We start from the raw sequence: 8,908 nt of genomic DNA, 5'->3' as shown, positions 1-8,908 counted from the left end.
CCAACCTCTTAGGAACAGCTATCAGTGCTGCCTTGAGAATAGGTGAGACTCCCAGAGCCTCTCCCCACCTAGCAGGCTATGAATCCTATGATCCCACCTACCACTCGAATCTCTAACTTGAGTGACTGCAATGACCTCTTACTGTGATTCGCCCTCGGCTCTTAGTGGGGTTCTGGTAGTCTCAGATCTTGGAACCCACTGCTCCAATACTCATAAACCTCTCTTCCCCCTCAGAGCCTCAGCCCCGCCCCCATCTTCCCCACACTCTCTTTGCTCAGTGTTTATTCCACCTGCCGAGGGGGTCTTATGCCATCCACTTCACCTACTTAATCTATAAACTGGGCCAGACACTAGTGCTCCAGGCATCCATATCCTTTTTCTTTTTCTTCATCATGACCTTTTCTAACACCCCAATAATTTATCTGTGATGTTCATGGCTTCCCTTGTGTAATCCACCCTTGCCCATCAGCATGTTATAGCCACGAGGAGGCAGGGAGATCTTTGATTTATTCTCCAACACATCCCAAAGGTTAGAACAGAGCCTGGCGCATAGCTGCTTCTAAATTATTAACTAGGGGACTTGGAACACAAAGAGGAGACCGGTGGCTTATGTTTTGCTGAGAGCTGAGCTGAGGGGTAAATAACAGTACATCTCTGAATTTTAGAAGCCAAGTTTCAGCAAGTCCCTATACCTATGAAATTCAGGTCTCCTCTGTGGCAGGTTGAAGAAACAAATACAAAAATAAGGTCTCTATTTTCCATTTCTGAACAAAGCATAGGTCTCTTCGGATACCTCTGATACTTTGACACCGGCCACTTCGCTAATTGTCAGCCTGCGGAAAGTGGGGGAAATCCGACACACAGGACCTCCTCAGCTGTTTCCCTGCGTGGCCTCCCCAGAGATTTGGGTACTTTGGGATCCAGGGCCAACCCCATCCCGCCTCCCTGAGGCTCGCGCCTGGTGGGGACCAGCAAGGGGGCCTTGCAAACCAAGGCGGCCCTGGCCATCTCAGCCCTAAGGGTAAGCCGCAGCGGCCGGGCTGGGTGTGCAAGTTCCACGTTGGGGACTGTGGTCCCAGACCAAGGGCCAGGCTGATGCCCGCATCCCAGCCGGACTTCTCCAGTCGGAGCGGCGGCCCTCCCCATAGGGATGTATAGCCCTGCGTCCGATGAAGAAAAAAGAAAGGGAAAATCTCCCAGAACAAACTCTGGCGGTCCGTGGGGAGCGCAGCAACGCGGGGCAGGGTTGCGGCAAGTCCTGCCAAGTTTGCACGTCGAGTTAGATAAACTTTCGGACCCCAGCTTCCCTGCGGCACATTCTGGGTTCCCTGTAACCCTGGTAGCACCGAGGGTGGGCGGGACCAGGGGGGGATGGAGCGACAAGATCCGGGGTCGCGCAGGCGCCTTGCTCGCCACCTCGGCCCTGCTCGCCCCCGCCCAGTCGCCCAGGGAGCTCCGGAGTCAGCCCGGGAGGCGGGGATGCTGGAGCTGCGGCGGGGGAGGGCGGAGGCAGACACAAAGCCCTTCCCTCCCTCCTTCTCCACCCCCCAGCCACGCCCCTCGGGCCCTCGGCCTCCTCTTCCTCCTCCTGGGCGGGGAATCCTGCCCTGCGCTCCTTCGCGGGGGCCACCGGTCGCCCCCGCCTCCGGGACCTGCACCTAGGGCGCGCGAGGTAAGGGGCGGCGGCGGAGACCCCCACGCACCGGTGCTGGGCGAGGTTCAGGGGAGAGTGGGGTGCCAGGCGCGAGGTGCGACTCCCCACTCTCATGTCTCTAAAGATGAGGAGGAGCGAGCCAACCACCTGGCGTCTTCCAGGGTCCTCTGGGGATTCTGGAGCCAGGACTGGGGGCCCGGTGACATTGCGCCATAGGGTCCAGGGAAGGTCACGGGATGTCCTCAGCTGACCTCCGCAGGGGTGGGGTAAAGGGCAACTGCCCAGAGTGCTAGAGGTGCAGACGTTGTGTGTGTGTGTGTGTGTGTGTGCGCGCCCCAGAGCCAGGATAGAGACCTTTGTTGAGTGCTACCTGCCGTGATGCCTGAGGTGTGTCAAGTGCGCTGTGAGCCTGTGCTCCGGAGCTGAACTCCGAGTCACACACCTCCGATACAGGGCATATACTCCGACTTGCTCCCTACAGTGGAGTGGAAGGGTCAGCAGCAAGTCCGGGCAGGAGAGCGCTTGGACTGTCGCAATGATTGATGCGAAGCAGCGGGTGGAGGAAGGGATAGGGCCATTTTCCCACTTTGAGGTCTCCCTGCCCCCCTCTAGGCTTATCTTCCACCCTTGGCCAGGGCTCTCAAGAATGCTGCTCCCAGCCTTCTCTGATGATGCTCTCGGGCGGCCTGTGCATAGCAGGGTTTGAGCGGGGTTTGCAGAAGTTCAGCTGTAAAGCCAAAGATATGTTGCCAAGAAATACAAGGCAAGGTTGGCCTCTGGGCCTTGAGAGGCGCCTCTCTTCTCAGAGCCCTCAAGTCCCTGGGGCTCTCCTAGTTCAGCTGCAGAAACAGCATGCCAACTCCCGGTGCAGTGCAGCCACACTTTTCTTGCAGAGCCGAGTACATTTTGGTTTCTAAGGAACATGCTGGAATCAATAAGACAGCTTAGAGCACTTGTCCACCAACAAGACTTTGTAAATATTAAAGCAAAAATAAACATTTGGCAATGTTCAAGATAAATAGTAACTTCGGTGCAATGTTTTAAAAAAGAAACTGAATGCAAAAAATTTCATGATGAACGAAATATTAACATTTTAATTAAAGACAGGTGGTGGTTATGTCTGGGCATCACTGTGCAGAGGAGCATCGGTTTCCAGTGCCTCCATTTGTACCCTGCTCTGTGGTTTATGAGGGTTGACAATGGCATGCAATAGATTGGGCAATTTGGGCTTTGTACATAGTCATGTTTATTGACTGAGAGCTTTTATTAACCTTTCCCCTAGTTCAGGCAGGGGAGGATGTTTTGGAGGACTCTTTTCCTCTTTGCCTGGGACTCCTTATTTCTCTGGAACTTTCACATCTTCTTGCTTTCACCTCTGTAGGGGATATCAGGATTGGGAGGGGCTAGGCCAGAAAGGGGCCTTTATATTTAGGACTTGGGAGGAAAGCTGTTGTGACAGGAGTTTTTGGTTTGGGGATTGTACTCTGTCACTGAAGATGTGGGGCAGGGTGGGGAAGAATAACCAGCTACCAGACCTTCCCTTATCTGAAGTCACTCTTGCAGACAGGTTATGACTCCCCTCCAGGGTATGTGAGTGCTCCTTATGGGATGACTATGCCCCAGGAGCATCGCATCTCCCTCTGAGGGGACCCCAGTGTCTTTCCAAAGTCAAGGTCCATACCTATTGCAAAGAGCTTTGCTCCCCAGAAGCAACCTCCTCCCTTAGCTCAATCCTCTTCAACTGCTTGGAGACTATCCTTTCCTCTGTGCAGGGTGAGCTACATTGGGAGGTTCTCATTGGGTCCATTCTTCATACCCTTTGGTAGAATATGGTTCTGATGTTCTGTCAACTTCCTTTGAGCCATCCTCCCCACCTAAGATCCTTTAAGAATCCTAATCCTTTCAGCAAGGAAGGTTGCCCAGCCTTCTTCCTCTGTAGTCATTGAATGAGGAATGTCTCCCATAAGCTCAAGTATTTTTACACTTTGTCCCTAGTTGGTGATGCTGTTTGGGAGGTCAAGGAATCTTTAGGAGGTGTGGCCTTGCTGGAGGAAGTCTGTCACTGGGGGAGGGCTTTGAGGGTTCATAGCCTTGACTCACTTGTAGTTAGTGCTCTTTGCTTATCTTTGCCATTGAAGATGTGTGAGTTCTCGGCTCCCCGCTCCTGTGCCTGCCACTATGCCTGCCCCACCATTGTGGACCTATCCCTCTAGAGCCATAAGCCAAAATAAACTCTTACTAAATCTGCCCCTGCTCCTGTGCCTGACACTATGCCTGCCCCACCATTGTGGACCCATCCCTCTAGAACCAAAACCCAAAATAAACTCTTACTAAATCTAAACTCTTACTAAATCTACTTTTGGTCACAGTGTTTTATCACAGCAGCAGAAAAATAAGTGATGCATCCTCCTTTTCCTGGTGAGCCTCAGCACCACCAGAATCCTATGTGCATGTGTGTGTGTGTGTGTGTGTGTGTGTGTGTGTGTGTGTGTGTAAATATGTTAACTTCCAAGATATATACCAAGGGCTCTACTTGTCCCATGTGAGTTTCCCAGGGTCCAAAGTCAGATTCTTGTCCTTGTGACCTGCCACTAAAGAATAGGTTGGATGAATGAAAGAGTGAATGAATGACCAAAGTATTCCTTTGTCAAGACATTTTGAGGAGTCAAACAACAGGAAGTATACCTGATCTGAGGGGGGCTCTCTCTCTCTCTCTCTCTCTCTCTCTCTCTCTCTCTCTCTCTCTCTCTCGACAAGGTCTCACTATGTAGCCCTAACTGGCCTGAAGCTCCCTATGTAGAGCAGGCTGGCTTTGAACTCACAGAGATCCTCCTGCCTCTACCTCCTGACTGCTGGGATTTGTATGCAACAGCATCCTGGCCACAGATATTTTTTACAGCTCTTTATTTTTACAGATAGTAGCTCAAGTTGTTTCTCACAATATTACCTTTTGTAGATGAGGCTATGGAGCCCCAGAGGGGTCAAAGCACCCAGACTGGAGCCCAGGTTCTAGGTCCAGCTCATTCTTCTGCCCACCTCCAGACAACTTGCTAAGGTAAACCTGCTAAGAGGCCAACTGCAGCAATATGGCCCAGAGCAAGAGCTGCTAAGCTGTGTGTTTTGCTGAAAAGCCACTAAAGTGACAATGATAACCAACACGTTAGGGAAATGCTAACAGGGATTCCAGGATGACACCATAATGTGGTATGTTTGCCAACTTCATCTGACCATGGAGCATCTTTCTCCAGATACATCTCCAGAAGCAATGTTCTAGGAGTCCACTTGGGAAGATTCTGCTGACTTTACCCAAAACCTGCTGCCGGCTAGGTCGGTTTTCAAGGATGGTAAATCCTATCCAGTATGTGGTGTTCAGGGTGGTGAAAATGTCCATTCTAGCTGGGCATAGTGGTTGTCCATTCTAACTGGGCATAGTGGTATACACCTTTAATCCCAGCACTTGAAGGCAGAAGTAGGCGAATCTCTGTGAGTTTGAAGCCAGCCTGGTCTACATATCAAGTTCTAGGCCAGCCAGGGGTACATAGTAAAACACTGTCTCAAGAACAGTAACAATGAAAAATACATTCTGGGTATTAGGAAAGCGTAGTACCCACCCACGATGGTCACTGTTGCTTTTCTAGCTCCCTGTGTCTGATTGTTGGGAGCCAATTCCTCAAGGCTTTATTGGATCTGAGGTTCTCTGTCTTATGGCTGCCCAGAAGTCTTTTTACTACAGCTAGTCATCCCATCTCCAAGTGTTCTCAAAAGCAGCTGTGTATATGAGGTAGAAACCCCAGGGTTCTTATACTAAGAGTACTTTTTGGGGTGCTGGAGATGAACCCAGGATCTCACACACAAGTGTATCACAGAACCACTGAACAGCCAGAAAGCACTATTTCATCAGGGTTTATCACATCCCTGAGTGGGAAGAAGTATCCACTCAGTGAGTTTTCCATTTGCTCGCTTCCTCTCTCCCTGGGCACTGCCCACATGGATTTTCTAGGGGGTCAATGCCTATGTTTACTCATGAAAAGGTAGCAGTGAACATTCTCTTGGGGGCTCAGACCTGGAATAAAAGGCTGCCAGCAGCCATCCCTTACCTGGGAGGTGCAGCCTGGAGTTCCTGAGCGCCCATATGTCTATATCAGAGTTAGCCTGCACTGTACTATTGGGGCACTTTTCACAGACTTGTAACTGATCTATCAGCCTCCATTACAACTCAAGAAAGATGAAGGGAAACATTGTATTTCAGGCACACAAAGGAGAACTGTGGACTGACATCACAGTGAAGGTGGTCACAGAGGTGAGACCACGTGGATTTAATACCCATCTGCAGATCTTCAGACATTTCAGTATCTCCAGTGCTGAGCAAATGAATCTTAAGATTTATTTCATAGCTTTTCTTCAAAATGTGTTCAGTAAAGACTGACATTCATATGTGTTGAATAGGTGGCATCACCAAAATCAAGAGCAGGAATGGGCCTGCCTGGTAGGTGGGATACCAAGGGGAGGTGAGAAAGATGACTGGAAGGATAAAGAATCAGTAGCCAAACTCTGGAGTTCCAGAGGTGTATGTGCATATGGGTATGTGTGTGTGCACAGGCATGCATGTAGGCATGCGTTTGTATGCTGTTGCATGTGTGACCAAGGAAAAGATAGGCAGGAAATACTGAATGTGATTTTTTTTTTCCAGTACTGGGAGTTGAACCCAGTGCCTTGTGTATGAGGCAAGTCTTGTATCACTGAGTTTTATATGAAGCCCTTTTTAACTTTTATCTTGAGATGGGGTCTCACTAAGTTGCCTGGGCTAGCCTTAAGTTCAGTCCTCTTGCTTTAGCCTCAGTGCTGGCATTACAGACCTATGCCCCTAGGATATGTGACTGAGTATAATTTTTAACCTGCTGAGTTCCCTCTCTCCCCTTTTAAAGTGTGTGTGTGTGTGTGTGTGTGTGTGTGTGTGTGTGTGTGCATCCTCCTTTGAGACAGGATCTCTCATTGTCCTGGAGCTCATCAATTAGGCTAGACTGGCTGGCCAGTGAACCCTGGGGATTCTCCTGTCTCTCCCTCTCCAGCACTGAGATTACAAGCACAAACCACTATGCTCAGCATTTTTACATGGATGCTGGAGATCAAACTCAGTTCCTTGTGCTTACAAGGCAAGCACTTTACCCACTGAGCCATTCCTCCAGCCCTAAGTTCAGCCCTGAGTTCAAGAGCCTGTATATCACCTAGTTACTATAGAAATATTCAGGAAATGGTAGGTAACATAGGAATCACTGGGACACAGTGAGTTGAGGAACTTATGAGAGAGTGAAGTTCCAAGTCAAACTGGAATGGGATCAAGGCAGAATTCTAGAAGCCCATGGTTAGAGGATATGGGGAAGGGAATTGTGAAGCCTATGAGGGGCAGGAAGAGCCTGTGCAGGTGACAAGCCAGGCAATCCAGAACGTCCAGCCCGCTCATTACCAGCACATGAGGTGATTGGTCAAAACCTAGGCAATTTCAGGTTAAGCATTTTTAATAAAACACCAGAAGTATGGAGAGTTTCCCAAGTGGACAGAACCACCCAAGTTAATACAACCAGTAGCGAAAGGACTCCCAATCATCATCCTGTAATGAAATGAATGCATGGTTAAACATCATGATGTGATTGTAGCAGAAATGTTTTTTTAATATTTTATTTATTATTTTTTTTCCTTTGATAGGAAGCTTTATATTTTATGTGTATGAATATATTGTCTGCATGTAGGTAAGTGCACCCATGTCATGCTATGCCCATGGAGGCCAGAAGAGGCATCGGATCCTCTGAAACTGGAGGGTGCTGCGAACTGAACCTGGGTCCTCTGCAAGGGCTGCCAGTGCTCTTAACCACTGAGCCATCTCTCCAGCCCCTTCTTTGACATACTCTTAAACATTTACTGTATGCCAATACATGTGTGCTTGATGCTAGAGATAATGTAGTTAACAAAACAGACCAAACAACTCAATCATGGTCATAAACAATAAGCAAAATAAGTAAAGTATGCAGTATGTTAGATGAAAATAGGCATGATGGCATAGTAGGGAAGGGAGAGAAGATCTCCTCAGGAAGGTCGCATAGGAGTGAAGACTGAACAGCCAAGGAGCAGTTCCCAGGAATAGCAGGAGAGGGTTCCAAGCACAGGACTGTATGGCAGGAACATGTCAGGTGGTTTCTGTGGAGCCAGGAGACTTCTGGTAGCCAGAGCAGAGTAAGTGGAGCCCATGGGATCAGACTATATTTTTAGAAGTACGTCTTTAAGACTTTGCTTTTAGTTGCAAATGAAACATTTTGGCTAGTTGTTGATTGCAAGAACCTTAAATACAGCATTAAGGTAACAGCCTGTGGATAACAGGGAATTTAAAATGACTATGGTTAAATACATGATGAAAGCTTATTCAAATCATACAATTGGAGGCTGAAGAAATAGCTCAGCAGGTAAGAGCACTGTCTGCTCTTTCAGAAACATGGTGACTAACAGCCATCCATAACTCCAGTTCCAGGGGATCTGACATCTTCTTCTGATCTCCAGGGCATTGCATAACTCACATGCACTTACATACATGCAGGCAATACACTCATACACATAAAATAAAAATAATTAAAAGATAAATACTAAAATCATACAGTTGATGAGAAATTTGGATTATTTCCATGCCATACATTTTAAGATGAAAAGCTGACATTAAGATTAATGTAAGATAGACAGAGAAACACTGACAGCATCCTGGGAGTTTTCTTAGAATGACACACATGAACAGCATGCTCATATACATCTGTGAAGTTGTGTATTTCTTCTCATTTAACAAGTGCTTTCCATTCAAATTAACCTATTACATAAACCTAATTATTTGAATATGTCTCTTTTTAACAAAGTTAAAGAGAAAACAAGATTTTCTAGGGGTCTTCTGGGAATTCTTAACGGTAGTTCTAAAATAGCCTTTGTTTAGGATGGTTTGTAGCTGCCATGTGGGTGCTGGGAATTGAACCCGGGTCCTCTGCAAGAGCAGTCTGTGCCCTTATCCACTGAACCAACTCTCCAGTCCCCAAAAACATTTTTTAATAGATAGGGAAACAGAACTTTGATTTATCATTAATTAGTATACTATATTAAGGTGCATTTTTAAATATATAAATATATCCATCCAAATCTTATCCAACTTGACCACAGGGGATTGTCTTTTCCACAAATCTCTTCCAATTTTCCATATGTATTCTAGTTTCTTTTTCTTTTTTT

The 8,908-nt window shown here is 47.7% G+C and overlaps 1 protein-coding gene across 2 annotated transcripts in view; it reads left to right on the top strand.

Annotated features, from left to right (window-relative positions):
• Positions 1-1,551: 1,551 nt before the first annotated feature.
• Rin2 (Ras and Rab interactor 2) overlaps positions 1,552-8,908 on the top strand; it is a 264,895-nt gene continuing 257,538 nt past the window's right edge. For both annotated transcript variants that reach the window (XM_017800218.2, XM_029567625.1), the window contains exon 1: positions 1,552-1,672. The gene's annotated coding sequence lies outside the window, so the exon portion shown is untranslated. The remainder of the gene's footprint in view (positions 1,673-8,908) is intronic.

The sequence above is a fragment of the Nannospalax galili genome, unplaced genomic scaffold (genome assembly GCF_000622305.1).
Source record: "Nannospalax galili isolate Female #2095 unplaced genomic scaffold, S.galili_v1.0 scaffold510, whole genome shotgun sequence".
In the NCBI taxonomy this organism is placed as follows: Eukaryota; Metazoa; Chordata; class Mammalia; order Rodentia; family Spalacidae; genus Nannospalax; species Nannospalax galili.
Note: the sequence above shows the minus strand (reverse complement) of the source record. Positions and strands in the feature narration are given on the sequence as shown.